This window comes from Octodon degus, unplaced genomic scaffold (genome assembly GCF_000260255.1).
Source record: "Octodon degus isolate 3935 unplaced genomic scaffold, OctDeg1.0 scaffold00034, whole genome shotgun sequence".
Lineage (NCBI taxonomy): Eukaryota > Metazoa > Chordata > Mammalia > Rodentia > Octodontidae > Octodon > Octodon degus.
In genome coordinates, this window is record NW_004524610.1 from 615,789 (window position 1) to 632,062 (window position 16,274).

Below are 16,274 nucleotides of genomic sequence, written 5' to 3' on the forward strand. Positions count from 1 at the left end.
GCCCGGAGCATCGCACGGCTGGGAGCCTGCCCGCTGCCTGCGCCCCAGGCCAGGACGCTGCAGCGTGGGCGGCCTCCCCGCGGCTGCTGACCGCCACGCGAGGACAGATCAGATGATCGGCATTTTTCAGAATCGTGGGATTATTTCTGCGAAATCTTTTAAGAATCTTATCAAACGAGAATCTTATCAAACGAGACCACTGTGCACACTGCCCTCATCACAGCGACCCCACAGGGTCTCTGTCTGAGACCCCTCCTCTGCGCCCTCCCGCTGACCCCCGGGCACAGGCCGTGCACGCGAGCCCTCGCCCCGGGGTGCCGCAGCCCCCCAACCCCGTGCGGACTGCAAGCGGGCCTCGAGGGATGGCTACCGCGTAGCATTCACATCGCACATCCTGGACATTGTAGCTAATCTAGAGATGATTCAGGTCTACAGGAGGCTGCGTCGCACTGTTTTATGTAAACAACTCGGGCATCTGTGGCCGTCTGCAGCCGGCCCGGGACGACACCGGCAGAAAGCTGCCGTCCTGCAGGCCCTGGCAGGCCTCGGCACTTCGGGCTCCTCGGCTCACTTGCTCTTCTTCTCATAACCTTACTTTCACGTAATTATGTATTTTATGCATCCTTTAAATCTTTTTTGAATCAAAGTGAAATAGAAATAAATGAAAACCAAAACATTTAAAAGTGTGTGAGTTTAATGGATTGCGCTTAATGAAAATAACTATTTGATTCACTCACAACTGCTCAGGAAAACAAAGGGACCACTTAGCCCAGATGCTGAAGCATCACTAAATAAAAGATCCTCCCATTCTCTTGCTGTTTTGTTATTGCTTTAATATAAATAAAATAGGAAATTCACAGTTAAATTCACCTGTCTGTAGTCCAAGGTGCTTCCACGTACAAGAGGACTTCTGATGACGCACTAAGCACTGCCACATGTCTGAGGAGAGAGTGGCTGCGAAGTGGCAGAAGCATGCCTGAGCGCTGAAGCCCCGTTAGGTTTTATTTTGAACACCTTACTCCAAAGAAATCATCACTGAATGGGACAACGTTGTCTCACTACTTCATTACAGATTAAAACTCTTCCATTTTGAGGCAACCCGCTTGGGTCCCCCTTCTGTCCCTCTCTTGGATAGAAGCTTAGGAGCTTCCTTTCTCTCAATAAATATTCTGCTTAAAAAAAAAAAAAAGAAAACTGCCGTTTTGCCAAATCCAAGCTAATAGCTGACATTTTTCTTGCTAAAATTGAAAACAAAAAATTACTTAAATTTTAAAAAACATGGCATTCTCCACAGTGACACAAAGATTTTTTCTTAAAGTACCGCCATATGAAAACACAGTAGTCTCTCAATCTCTCTCCTTTTCATTTGCCTCCACACAGAATAGTGACATATCGAGCCGTCGGAGCAAAGCGGCCCTTCTGTGCATTTAGGACCGTGCTTCCCACTTTTTCACTTTCTCGCTGCGAAAGAGAAGGAAACAGCTATTCATTACGCGCCCAGCACATGGCAGGTGTTTTGCCGGGTGCTTTGTGTACATTATCTCCCTTAATCCTCATAGTAACCCTATGAGGAAGGCAGTTTTATCCCCATTTTATAGCTCAGGAAACCCAAGCTCCGGGGGATAAGCGGCGTGCCCTGGGTCAGCCAACTGCTGGACGCCTCATGGCCTCGGGTCTGTCTGCTCGCGAAGCCCTTGGGCCTGCCTCGCAGTGCGCCCCGCCCCCACTTCACAAACGCCTGTGAAGTCTTTTCTCCTTTTATTCTGATGTCTAATTTTGTTTGTTTTCATTCTGAGTTATAGACATATTCAATCAGGGATCGTTTTGTTGAATCTCATATTTTAAAAATGTATTCAAAGGCATTTTAATCGCTAGGCACATAATTTTCTTATGCAAAACTTTAGATTATACTGTTGTTAAGAAAGTAATTTTCAATGGTCATTTTATTGATAATTGATAATTTTTAAATTATCAATAAAATGTTGGGGGCCAGGGAGATGGCTCAGTGGAATAAGCGCTTCCCTGGCAAGCAAAAGGGTCTGAGTTCAACCCCGGTTTCCGCTAAAAAAAAAAAAAATGTTGCATTTATGTCAAAAATTTTTGAATTACATAGAAACAGTTGGACAAATGGAGACTTTTTCCTTGTATTCTCTTTTTCTGGTTATCTGTTTCTTTACAACATAGTGTTCTAAAATTCAACAGTGCAAAACAACATCCATTTTATTATATCTCACAATTTTTGTGAGTCAGAAAATTGAACAGGCCTTGGCCACCCAAGGAGTGTGCTCCATGTGGCCTTGACGGTGGTGACTGGGCAGCGTTTGGCTGGTTGGTCCCTGTTCTGGGTACCAGGAAAGCCGCGCTCCCCGGGGACTGTGGGCAGATGGTGATTGCCCTGCATGGGCTTGGTACACAGGGGATCAGGGTTCTAGGAGAAATTTCTGAGACACAGGACTGGAAGACACACCCATGCTTCTCCTGCACTCTGCGTCCAGTGGGGAGGGACTTTCACTTCTGGGAGAAAAAGCACCAGAAATACGGGGCCGACCACATCCAGTCACCTTTGATGCATGGAACCTCTTGCAAGACTATGCTCAAACATTTTTGGAAGGCAATATTACAAAAGCATTATTAGATAACTAGCATAATAATAGAAGTTATTATAGGTTTTAATCAAGCAAGACAAAAACTATTAAAACTAAAACCAAGTCCCAGTATGATCTTACTGTAAGAAAATCTTGAAAACCTCTTGATAATAAAAGAATTCTCAATTTTAAAGTTCAGTGCAGTTTAAGAACAAAAGAAGCATATATAGGTGTATTCAATATCATGATTCTTATGATGGTTTTAATATATATCTTTCTCTAATTATTTAGAAACTGACTTATAAATCAAATATTAGCCTGGTATGTGTCCCCATATAGAACTGGCAAAAAAATTCTACTAACCTGAGAAGCTTAAAGTTGAATTTAAAAATCTGTTGCTGCAACAGAGCCTCGTTTCCCTTCTCCTGTAATAGTAGGGTTAGAGGAGCGACTGAGCCAGACCATGCAGCATGTTCGGCCCACTTTAAGTAAGTCTGACCTGCACAGCCATGGCCAGTCTTCAGTGTTGTGGGTGGCTGCTTCCCACCTGCAGTGACAGTGTGGAGTCTGGCACACAACGTGTAAAACATTCACAGAAAACTACATGGCTCTTAACAGAAAAGTGTGTCGGCCACTACTGTGGGTACACCTTCCCAGCTCCCTTTGTGTCACACTGGCTATGGATTGGTGCCTCCCCAACGGCAGAAGGGGTGTATCTCATAGCCCAGCTTCTTGGGAAACAGAGAAAACACTGCTGCCAGCTACAGCTTAGTAGAAGAGCAGTTTCACTGGGCCCAAGAACAATACTCTGAAGGGTGGAAAAAATATGAAATGGAAAGAACCTTGGCTTCTGAATATCCATGTGGAACAGAGAGATGTGCCGATTCAGATCATTTTCACATGAAAGGAGGTAAGCTGTTGATTTTAAACTGCTACAAGAGCTCCAGTTCTTTTTCTACCTAACTCTTACTGTTCTAATGGTGTCACAATGAATCACCAATAAAACATCTGAACTAAGTTTTAAACATGATCAAAAAGAGTACTCATTAAATACGCTACTTTGGTTCCGGAGCAGTGGATGCCTGCGGAAAGAGGAAGAAAGAAGGAAGAAGCACTCCTAGCTGTCTCCATCACTCTTCTTTTGTTGCTGGGACAAATACCCGACACCCAAAATGAAGGAGGGAGAGGTGTGTTTGGCTTGCAGTTTGTGGAGGTTTCAGTCCATACTCAGCTGGCTCCAAGGCAGAGCGGCACAGGGCAGAGGGCAGCAGCTCATGGCGGCAGAAGGCAGCAAAACAGCAAGAGCAAAAAGGAGGAGCAGCAGCAATGGCTACAGAGAGCAGTAGGACTCCCTTATGTTGCGTTCAGGCCATCACCCCAGGCTGGGCGTAGCACTCACATGCAGAATCCCAGCAGCACTTGCACTCATGTTCCCAGCAGCACTCACACCCATAATCCCAACACTGGATCATGAATTAATCGCAAAGTCTAGAAGTCCAGCCCACAACTGCAGGAGGCTTCCGGGGGACGCCTACATGTCAACCATAACACTAACTCATTACTTTCACATGAATATGATTGATAGCTGGTGGTCTCTTGTCTTCAGAAAATGGTCTGTAGATGAAAGCAGGCACAACAGCCAAAACTACAGTCAAACTTTATTCTGACTGTCAGCACTCTACATGTGAGAATCACCTTGTCTCTTCAGCTCCTCGATGAATGTACACAAAACAGAAATCCAAGGAGACTCTGCTTGAGCATGTAAAACACTGACTTGACCCTACGGGCCCCATGTCCTCGCCCCCGCTGTCTGCATTCCCCCCTCTTCCCACAAAGCTGGGATCTGCGCCATCTGTGGCTCCCTGGAATGATTCTGACCCAGGAAATAAGTAAGAATTTTATCACTTGTGCAAATAACATTGTAGCTCAGGGTTGGTGGGCAAAAGGTCATCTCTAAATGACTGCTGAGGTAGTATGCATCCCATTTCTTCCTTCTCTACATTTTTTAATTTGCTACCTTAATTGTGCATCCATTTCCCATTGTTTTCTTGGAGTATTTCCAAAACTCAAAGACAAAGATGTAAACAAATACATTTGTATTTATAAACCCACCACCAAATTTGTAATATATAGATTATACATAACCAGTAATTGGAGCTGCACTCTGAGTTCAGAAGCCCTGCTGGGTAGGTCAGGGAGAGTCTGCACACCATGGGGGTCAGGGATTTTGTTCTTTGCGCTTTATTGTTAGATTTGTACACCATTTCCTTCAATGCTGAATTTAGGCATGCTTCCTAATTAATGATCTTTTCAAGCCCTTCTCAGAAGCCACTGGATTTTGATTAGCCCACAAAGGAAGTTTTTCCGCTCCTGGGCACATAGTTTTCTGTCTCCTTAGCAGTTAATTGAGCACAGAATAATGGTTTCCTTACAGGGAGGCTCGTAGACTGCCTGGAGAGGTTGATGCCTCTTTGGTCTGGGAACTTCAGTGACATTCAATAATGCTTGGCAAATTTAAGCCCAGAATTAGAGACCAAATTGACGTGTTTGGACATATCTCAAGCTGATGTTTCCTGAGCAGCTGGCTCTGTGAAAGGGTGTGTAAACTGGCTCAGGCTCTGCTTTTCTTCAAGATGAGTTTCTCACCGCACTGCTATTTCTGTGGCTCACTATAGTATAGAAAGAAACAGAAATGGCTCATTCGTCTAGAAATCAAATAATGGTTATTTTCATACACCAAACTTCCCTATGCAGTGTCTGCAACGGAGCATTTATCTCTGTCCTTAGGCAATTATAGCTAAACCCTTCAAACATTGTTTGCCTATATTTCTTTTTTTATTAATTTTATTGAGAAACAAATAGCAATGAGAGTTTCAAAACAGGTCAATAGGACAGTTTCAATAATTAATACATTGCATATTGTTGTCTTCGTAGTGGTTATTCATAGTACATGATGCAGACATGATATCCTGTCCAAACACTCTTAGAAAAATCTTTCTTCTCATTGAATTAAGAGAAAGTAGCTGTATATCTATCCTAACTAATTTGTATATACAGATACAAAATGGTCCTTCATTTACATCCCCCTTTCTTGTTTAGTTTTGTCAGAGATGGGTATTCCAGTGCCATTTAAATATTATAGGTGCATGAATTCAGCAAAATATTCCAATATAGTCCAGAAGTCCATAATAGTAGTAGGTTATCCACAGACTGGCAATGTCAGAAGTTGTCGACTGAACCTTTTACAGCTCAGCATATTAATATGACTTTACTTTTTATACCTCGTTTTTGTACCTTTCTGCTGGACGGTTAAGACCAAGATAAAGCAAGACCTATATAACAATAAATGTAACTTTTGTACTTGACAAGGTCAGTCAAATCCCCTCAGGATTTACCCTGAAACTATTTGCCTATATTTCAAAGTACAGAGCATGGAGAAGCAATAAAGAAGTGGTCCTTCCTTAAATTTTAGTAAACTATTTTGGTTCTTCCACCTAGTAAGAAAGTAAAGGAGACCACTTAGCCTTGAACCACATAGAAAAGTTAGCAGTAGATGAGCTGCATTTCTATAGAAAGCATTAAGATAAAACCAAGCAAAAAATAATTCAAACATCTTATTCAATTTTTTTGAGAATGATAGGGGAAAATGAAAATTGTCTTCTTAATTTCCTAATCTTCTGAATTTTTGTGTCCACTATGTCATGTATAATAAAGAGACTCCTATCTCTCTTGATGTGCACTTCAGACCGGATAAGGAGCCCCTGGCCAAGGCAGAGCCTTCTTTGAATAACTGCCTGTTAGTGTGGAAGAGACAGGCATATGTCAAGGAAGGGCAGCTTCCACTGACTTCATTTTCATGAAAAGCAAAATCCACTTAATTTGCACCATACAGGGATTCATACATCAGGAATGTTAAGTGAATTTAATAACACTGAGAAGCAAGTTAGAAGAGGTGGACAATTATACATATCTGTAAGTTCATTATGAAGTTAAGTGATCATGGAAATAAAATGTTTCAAGAGAGGAGTAGAAATTACATGTTCATGTACTGGGCAAATTTCCCAGGGCTCTGATGCCTAGGCCTCCTCCTCCCTTACCGACTTGGGCAAAGTTCCCACACTTAGATGTCAGCCTGGATCCCAAGCAGGAGAAGAAGAGGGGTGGGAGATGCACGCTCCTGGGGAATGAGCAGAGACACCGGGGTTCATGTATGCCTGTTGGGACCTCAGTGTCTGCTGAGCCCCATTAGGCAGCTTGTAACAGTTGGCTCAGAAAAGCTTAGAGCACCAAAAAAGTGAGACAGCCCAAAGAATGAGTAAAATTTTACGTGAAAGTTTTAGGGGAAAAAATAACACCCTAAGCATTACACACATTACAGAACCATGGAGGTAGCTAATGTCATGTGATTAGTGTCCTAAGCACATGTGTGCATTCGTTCCACACCCTCCTCCCTCACTTGTCCATCTGAGAAACTGCCTATCCGTTCTGTGTAGTGGTGAAAGGACAGTGTACTGGGCATTTGCCACTGTAAAACAAAATCCCAATAAACCCCAGGTCTTACCTTTCCCAGGTCCTACCTCTCACCACGGCACAGAGTGAGACTGGAACAGAGACCCAGGCCAGGCCAGTCAGCAGATCTCTCTGTAGTCTTTCAGGCTTTAGGGAAAACCATCAAACCTTTACCAACTAAGCATCTCCTATTACAAGTGCTCTGTGCTTGGCTCCAAGCCTGTGGTGGAGACTGAATGCGTGAATGGAGTCAGGAAGCAGAGCTGAGACCTCAGATGGCCCTCATGAAATGGGCTTTTCTGTCCGTCACCTTTGTGCTCAACACCAGCAGTCTCCAGTTACGTGCACAGGACAGCCTTCCTGTGCACTCTGCACCCCGGTGCCTGGTGCAGCCCTCTGGACATCTAAACTCTCAGTAAATGAATAACAACCTTTTTTTTCTCATTAAACTTTGTTTTAATGGGTCTCAAATTCTGTGACAGATTTTTGGTCAAGTGGCATCCATTAAAAAGTATTGATTTTAAAAACTAATAACTTAAAAACTGCCACACACACACAAAAAAAAAAAAATGGTCCACAAAACATTCTCTTTTCCTACTGAATGTTTTACGATGCATTGTTGTCATTAATCAGTTTTTTACTATTAAACTTAAATGGCCAATTGGGAGAAACAGTTCTGAGACCAGTCTTCCACCACTGATTAGGACGGGGGTGTCAGGTGTCAAGGATAATGTCCATTTAGCCTTCTGAGCTGTCTGGGCAGACTTGGTGACCTTGCCAGCTCCAGCAGCCTTCTTGTCCACAGCTTTGATGACACCCACAGCAACTGTCTGTCTCATATGGTGCACAGTGAGATGACCCAGAGGTGGGTAGTCAGAGAAGCTCTCGACACACATGGGCTTGCCTGGAACCCTGTCAACAATGGCAGCATCACCAGATTTCAGAAACTCGGGCCCATCTTCCAGCTTCTTAGCAGACCGACAATCAATCTTTTCTTTCAGCTCAGCAAACTTGCAAGCAATGTGAGCTGTGTGACAATCCAGGACAGGGGCATAGCCAGCACTGATCTGGTCGGGATGGTTCAGGATAATCACCTGAGCAGCGAAACCAACTGCTTCTATTGGTGGGTCATTTTTGCTGTCACCAGCCACATTGCCAGGCCAGACATCTTTGACAGACACGTTCTTGACATTGAAGGCCACATTGTCCCCAGGAAGAGCTTCACTCAAAGCTTCATGGTGCATTTCAACAGACTTGACTTCAGTTGTGACATCTACTGGAGCAAAGGTGACTACCATGCCAGGTTTGAGAACACCAGTCTCCACTTGGCCCACAGGGACAGTGCCAGTACCACTGATTTTGTAGACATCCTGGAGGGGCAGCCACAAAGGCTTGTCAGTGGGGCGAGTGGGTGGGAGGATGCAACTCAAAGCTTCAAGCAGTGTGGTTCCGCTGGCATTGCCATCTTCGTGAGTGACCTTCCACCCCTTGAACCAAGGCATGTTAGCACTTGGCTCCAGCATGTTTTCACTATTCCAACCAGAAATTGGCACAGAAGCTATGGTGTCAGGGTTGTAGCCGATTTTCTTAATGTAGGTGCTGACTTCCTTAACAACTTCCTCATATCTCTCTGGCTGTAGGGTGGCTCTGTGGAATCCATTTTGTTAACTCCAGCAATTTGTTGTTTCACACCCAGTGTGTAAGCCAGAAGGACATGCTAATGGGTCTGCCTGTTCTTAGAGATTCCAGCTTCCAATTCACCAAGACCAGCAGCAATGATCAGGACAGCAGAGTCAGCCTGAGGTGTGCCTATAGTCATGTTTTTTATGAAGTCTCTGTGTCCAGGGCATCAATGATGGTCACGTAGTACTTGCTGGTCTCCGGTTTTCAAGGGGAGATGTCAGTGGTGATACCACGCTCACACTCGGCTTCCAGCTTGGCCGAGACCCAGGCATGCTTGAAGGAACCCTTCCCCATCTCAGCAGCCTCCTTCTTAAATTTTTCAGCGGTTCTTTTGTCGATGCCACCGCATGTGTAGATCAGATGGCCGGTGCTGGTGGACTTGCCGGAGTCCACGTGTCCGATGACACCAATATTAATGTGAGACTTTCCCTTTCCCATGCTGGCTTTGATTTAGTAGTGGTTTTCACTACACCTGTGCTCTCGCAGCAAACCTGTTGTGAAAAAGCAACAACCTTTCATAAATAGGCAGCATTACTCCTTTTGGAAGAAATCTTTCATTAGTTAGATTTTCTATAATAGACTTCAAACTTCGAATGATTAATATTCATTCACTGTAAGCATTTATTATATGTCAAATAAAGTGAAAGATGCTAGAACTAATAAGAAACTCAAATGAAACTTAAAATGATTTAGACTTGTTCAGTAGAAAATATCGCAAGTAAAATCTTGTGTTGCAAAGCAAAACAGCCGACACCAAGAGAGAATTTGAGCTTACTGATCTTAAATAAAACTTCCCAACTTCATACTGAGCAGGTAATGCTAGCTGACCTGAGGTAGAAGTGCCCAAGACAGCTTTCTGGTCCATTTTCCCTTAACAAAGGGTACTAAGCAACATCTCTACATATCACAAAGTAGGCCAGCCAGCCTGTGCCCGCAAGTCCTGGCGAAGCCTACAATCTGCAGTAGTGATGAGTTGCGCTTTCCACCAACCTTATACAATATGAATTTCTTTTCAGGGTGACGCTACCTCTGCGTGAGTTGTTGATGAACCTCTGAAATATATTTGTTCTTCCCTTGGGACATTTCTCAGGAGCTTTCCACAAGATGGTTAGACAGTGAAAAACTAAGGGTGCTTGCTTATCTCAGAGTCTAAAGATGAGAAAGGTAGAAATAAGACACAGATGAATTTCTTATGGAGCAACAGCTACCTGGTACAAGTGTCCAGGCCATATGAGACACTTTCCAACTGATACACCAAGAGAATGAGACAGAAAATAAATAAATAAGAATGAGACCTAGTATTTATTTTCATGACTTGTGACTTAGAAGCACGGAACATCATTTCCCAAGAAAAAATTTAAAAGTAGAAAAAACGTTATTTTTGTCTTTTTAAGTTTTGCTTTTTATTAGTACATGTTTATAGTACCTAATGACTACATTCATCAGTAGCCTTTGGGAAGGTACAGACCATCTTAATTTGTGTTATGTCTCCTCCCCAGCTGTCTCCTCCCTCAGCTCTCCGTCTTCTCATTTGCAAATAATTACCTAGGCCATGTTATGACAGGGCAAATTCCTGTCTCAAAATAATGAAAGGAGGATCGGGAGGAGGAAAAACTAAAGAAGTATAAAAATACATTTATATATACTTATGTACATATAAACACCACATATACTTGAATGTACTTGTGGTAATATTCTAATTGTAATATTTAAGTCCTTGTGTGTTCTAGGCACTGTTCTGGGACCAGATACGGGGACTGTGGATGAATAGAGCAACGCAGCCTCACTCAACAAGCTCTAAACAGTGGGGACAGCTAGCTCCACAATCACAGAAGACGATGATTAAAAGGCAAGTGCTCAGAGTAAGACTGAGCCCAAGTGCAAACGGATCAGTTTTGCACAGAGAGATAAGAACTTCATCTGTATCCTGAAGTCTGAAGAATGAGCTTTTTGAGAGAAAAAGTGGGAAGGAGTATTCGATAAGGAACAGCACGGGCCAAACGCTCAGCACGCCATGAGTGCCGGCATGCAATGGATCTGCCCATGGGCAAAGAGCAGGGCGTGCAGACGGAACAGAAGTGCAAGCACAGAGGCAAATTAGGACCACGGGGGGACTCAAGAGTGTGAACACAGGGGCCAGCAAGTGGCTTGAACTGGAGGAAAAGACGCGCTCGTGGCGGAGTCCAGAAAAACTACCTGGAGGACTAAATGTTTCCTGTTGCTGGTCTCCCAAGTGAGTTCTAAAAGACTAGCTCTAAAGTTATCTCCTTGGGGAAACATTCTTGAATACCCTGCATTTTAAAGATTGCCTCTCTCTCTCTCTCTCTCTCTCTCTCTCTCTCTCTCTCTCTCTCTCTCTCTCTGACTCCACCTTCCCATTCAGCATAGTAGAAGGAACATCCCAAGACCTGGGTGGCCTGTACCAACCACACAGAGGAGTCAGCCTGGCCTTCATCTGTGGCAGTACCCTCTCTCTCCAGAACTGACCTCTGCTCCGCTGCTGGCACCTCACCGCTTTGTGCTCCTTGTTTTCTTTTTTTTATCTGCCATGAAATGTTCTGTATGGCCTCACAGAAGAAAACAAAATCCCATCAAGTAAGTGCTTCCATGATGAAAATTGAAGCCACTAATCTGGAATAAAAGCTGACTCCAGAGAGATTCTCAACTCAAAAGAAAAGTTTTGCAATTCACAAAACAGTTGTTTGAGCAAATGTAATATGTCCCAGCTTAACTCTATTATTCAAAATTCATTAGCAGTACATACATCCCTGTTAGGCTTCTCTGCTCCCTACCAGGACCTAAGAGAGTCGTCCTAGGTTTTGGGCAGTGTTCTTGACAGCTGGGCCATTCCTGCTGGAAGATTTCTGCAGGCTCCACACCGCAGCCGGAATGGCCTTGCCTTAGGTCCCACATGGGGTGGTGGCCCTGGGTCCCGCCCAGGAGATGAGAGGTTTACAGGCCTTCTGCTTTCTGTAGGCAGCTTGGTAAAAGTCCCTTTGAAAACCTGCTGTGCCAAGGAACTGCAAACTACTCTAGCTGTGGTCAGAACACTGGTTGGGGGCTGTTCTTAGTGATGCTGAAGACCTCCATGGCCTCTGAAGCAAGGAGTGAGGAACACAGAGCCTGAAGCATCAGATTCCAGCTCAAGTGGAGAGCGAGGCAGGGAGCCCCAGGAGGAACACCCTCAGAGGGGCGGGTGGAGTGTGGACGCGTGTCCAGCTAAAGGGCAAAGCTGCGGCTGAGCCATCAAACCAAAGCAGACACAATATGTAGGTTTGACATATGTTCCAATTTTGTGAGAGAAATGGGCAATTTTGGATTTTTCTATAAAATAACCCAATTTTAATGATGGCAATTAATTTTATTTTTAGACACAATGGGCAAATTGAAGCGTCTGTTAGTGGGACATGGAAGTGGGCTGCCAGTTCCAGCTCTGGCCTTCAGGGACGAACGACAAGCAGGAGTCGCACAAAAAGTCCTCCCCCGTACGGCCATGACCCCTCAGACGTCGGAGATAACATGGACCTAGATCTGAGAAAGGGCACTGGAGCGCGGTGCACTCTGGAGAGAGGCACTGGGAGAACTCCGAGTTCTAGACAGTCCAGGAGGGCTGGGGAGACACTCGGCTGAGCCGCAGAAGTGCTGCGACGCTGAACGAAGTCTGCCTTGCTCACACACGGGACTCAGAGCGCAGACCCCTGCGTGCCACCTGAGCTTCTCACGTGGCAAGTGGCAGCAGTGGCCTCCAGACCTGCATGGAGGTGAGTTCCTAGGCGGTTTCCACACTGAGTTCCCACTTAGAGCCACTAAACTGTCCTCCAACTTCAGATCTTTAAGACAGAGTGTGGCTGTGGGGACGGCACAACAACAGCTGGAAAATGGAAGGAAGGAGGAGAGGAAAAGGCGAGGAGTCCCTGGACCTAGAACTGTCTGCAACGCTGAAGGAGCAGCACAGGTGGAGCTCAGCAAGCCCTGAAGGGCATCACGGTCTCGCAGAAGGTGGGGCCCGCTTTCACACACGCAGCACAGCATCTGCTTGCCTGGGTGGCCTGAGCCACAGTTCCACTCCAGCGGGAGGTAAAAGAGTAAGTCTTGTATCCTCATGACTGAATTAGACACCTGGCAAAGCCGTACAGCAGCCATGATTCATTCTTCTCTTGCTATGTGTAACGCCAGCAAAGCAGTTAACGTATCCTACAAATGTACTATTGAATATCAGTGCAGGCCAACTGTGTCCTTGAGCCCCAGAGACACATTTTTAAGTATATGAAAGGAAGACAGTCGCCTAAACATCCTTTTCACTTTTTTCTCACTTAAAACTAGAAATACCCAGATTAGTATTGCAACACAGCCAAGGAACTTCAAAGATACGATCTTTGCGTCTTGGTCCTAATACTTTAATAAACTAATTCTAAGTAGAAGAATAATGGCTAACAGGTTTGGGAGAAATGGAAGAAAAGGGAAGAGGTTTCAAACTGCTGCCAGATACCTAATCTCTTTCCTGTCTTAGATGGTAGGCCTCCTTTTCACCCTACAGTGAATATCTGAACCACTTCGGATGACCAATTTCCAGATGGAAAGTTTATGTGTCCCACTGGTTGTGAGTCTGCTCCTTCTTTCCTTCTTTCTTTCTGCTGTCTGTGCATCATGTGCACTGGTAGCATCTGCCCGTGATCACTGTGTTCCTCAGAGGACCGAAGTTAACTGATACGGGCGTGAACTTGACGTAAGCAGGAACGTCACACAGCTTTTGAACATTTCCCATTCACATTTTCTGTTTTTCTTTACCATCACTGTTATACTTTGTGTCCAAATGGCCCCCCAGGACTCACGCAGTCACCGGGCAGGCTTCTAGAGCTGTGACTGACGCGTGGTGCGGTACTGGGGTTACGGCTGCAAGCCCTGCAATGGCCCCACGACAGGTGACCCGCATGCCATGTAAAGGCAAAAGGCTTTTGCTCGGCCGCAGCTCCACCCTTCTGGCTCCTGCTGCTTTGCTGTTTTCTGCCGCCCTCTGCCATGTGCCACCCTGACCGGGAGCCAGCTGAGTATGGGCTGAAACTTCCACAAACTGAGAAGGAAAGGAAAGGAAACTTGCCTTCCTTAATTCTGAGAGTTGGATTTTTGTCTCAGCGAGGACAAAAAAGTAACCACCACAACCACTTTTTTTTTAAATTTTAAAGACAAAAAAATGATAAGCAAATGCTAAAACCAAGTTTTGAAATGGCTTAGTAGGACAGCTACAGCTGACGCACTGAACATTGTTGTCACCTCGTAGCTGACCAGAGTACAGGATATAGGCGTGACAGTGTGCCTAAGCAACATTAGCTCAAAACACCCTTTTCAGGAGCTGCGGAGCAGCTGCACGACTGTCTTGCCTGGCTCATAGCATGTGCTCTTGTCTTTTTCCCTCTGCTCCTTTCCCTTTCCCCCATCACAGTTTGTCTTTTCTTTTGAATGGTTTTTCCTAGTTCACAATATCTATTGTATGTTTCAGATTCTATTTTCTTGTTCAATTTCTCACACAAGTGAGAAACATGTTTACACACGTGAGTCTGATTTATTTCACTTTTGAGGATGGTCTGAAGTTATATCCATTTACCCACAAAATCCTCTAGTTTATTGTAGGGATCTGTTGGTCTCTCGATAGTCCACAGGAGAAAACAATGCGAGGGTTCAGAAAATAAAGACAAGAGATTGTAGTTGAGGTCAGGTGTTTGACCAAGCCTGATAGGCAAAGGGACCCAGAATAACGGTGGGGGTTTTATTTATCCCTTTGCAAAATTACAAGACACAGTGCTGCCTGGGGGCTAACAGCCCACAAGGTCCAGGCAGCACGTTTTTGTCAAGACTGAGGTAGCTTGACTGCTGTAGGCATGAGGCCTCATCCTGCCCTCCCACGTAGGATCAATTTCCAGCTTCAGCAGCTCCCAACAGTTTACCCTTCTTTGTGGTTGAGTAGTACTCCATTATAGAAAAAGCAGCATCTTTCATAACCATTCTTCTGTTGATGGTCATCTAGACTGTTTCCTAGATTTAGCTATTAAAAATTGTACTACTATAATCCAAATGCACATATGTTTCTGTGCATGTTTTAATTCTTTAAAAAAAAAAAAAAGTACCCAAAAGGGGAATACAGGGTCAAATAGGACCTCCAATCCTACTTTCTTGATGAATTTCCATACTGATTTCCATAGTAGTTGTACCAGTCTACACTCCACCAACAGTGGAGAAGGATTTTTTCCTCACAGCCCCTCTAACATTTCTTATTGGTTGATTTTTTTTTTTTTTTGATGATAGCCATTCTTTCTGGAGTGAGATAAAATCTCAGTGTTGTTTTGATTTGCACCTATTGCATGACCAACGATAGTGAACATTTTTCATGTACATACGTGCTACTTGAATTTCTTTAGCAGATGAGTGGGGTAGTCATCTCAGACGGCCACTTTTAGGCTGGTTATTTGAATTTAGGGGGTCTGGTTTTTTTCAGTTCTTCATATATTCTGTTCCTTTCTCTGTGAGACAATTGGTTATAATTTTTCCCATTCTGAGTTGTATTTTCACTCTGTTGAAGATTTCTTTTGTTGTGTAAAAACTTTCTAATAAGGTGAGACTCATTCAAGTCTTTGTAATATTTTCCTTGCAATTGTGGTTTTGCTTAGAAAGTCTCCACTTTCACCTATGTTTTGAGATTTCTGCCTATTTTCTCTTCCAGTAAATTTGCATTTTATTAATTAATTTTTTATTTTTGTATTTTAGGGAAAGGTCTACAGGGTGTTCAGGGTCTCACTACTGGATTGGACTCATAGTGATCAGCCTGTTTATAGCCTCCCACGAGCTGGGATTACAGGCGCAAACAACCACACCCAGTCTCAATTGCCATCTCAGGGTGCCCCAGGGGTAGGGCTGGCACAGCAGGCCCGCAGATTGAACCCCCAGCCTCTGAGCCTGCTTGCAGATGCTTAATCCTCTGAGCTATTTGGCCAGCCCTTTGCATTTTTATTTTAATATTTAGATTTAGATCTTTGATCCATTTTGGCTTTAGTTTAGTGTATGGTGTTAGGCCTGGGTCTAGTTTTACAATTTAGCATGTGGAGAGCCAGTTTCTGCAGCACCATTTGTTAAAGAGGCTATCTTTCTTATAAGTATGTTTGGCCTCTTTGTCAAAGATAATGTGTTTGGGGATGTGTCTTTGTCTTGTGTTCTGTTCCACTGATTTTCATGTCTATTTTTTGCCAGTATCATGGGGATTTTATCATAGTAGCTTTGTAGTATAATTTCAGGTCTGGGATTGTGATGAACTCTGACTTGTATTTGTTACCCAGAACTGCTTTTGCTATTCTAGATCTTTTCTGGTTCCAAATGAATTTTAGGAATATTTTCTCTGGGTCTGTGTGGTATGTTAATGGGATTTTGATTGGGATTGCATTAAATCTGTACAGCAGTTTGGGGAGTATGGCCACTTTCACTGTGTTGGTTCTTCCTATCCAACCGAGG

The 16,274-nt window shown here is 44.1% G+C and overlaps 1 pseudogene; it reads right to left on the minus strand.

Moving 5' to 3' along the window:
• Nucleotides 1-9,215, minus strand: part of LOC101592019 — a 16,888-nt pseudogene extending 7,673 nt beyond the window's left edge.
• Nucleotides 9,216-16,274: the final 7,059 nt, after the last annotated feature.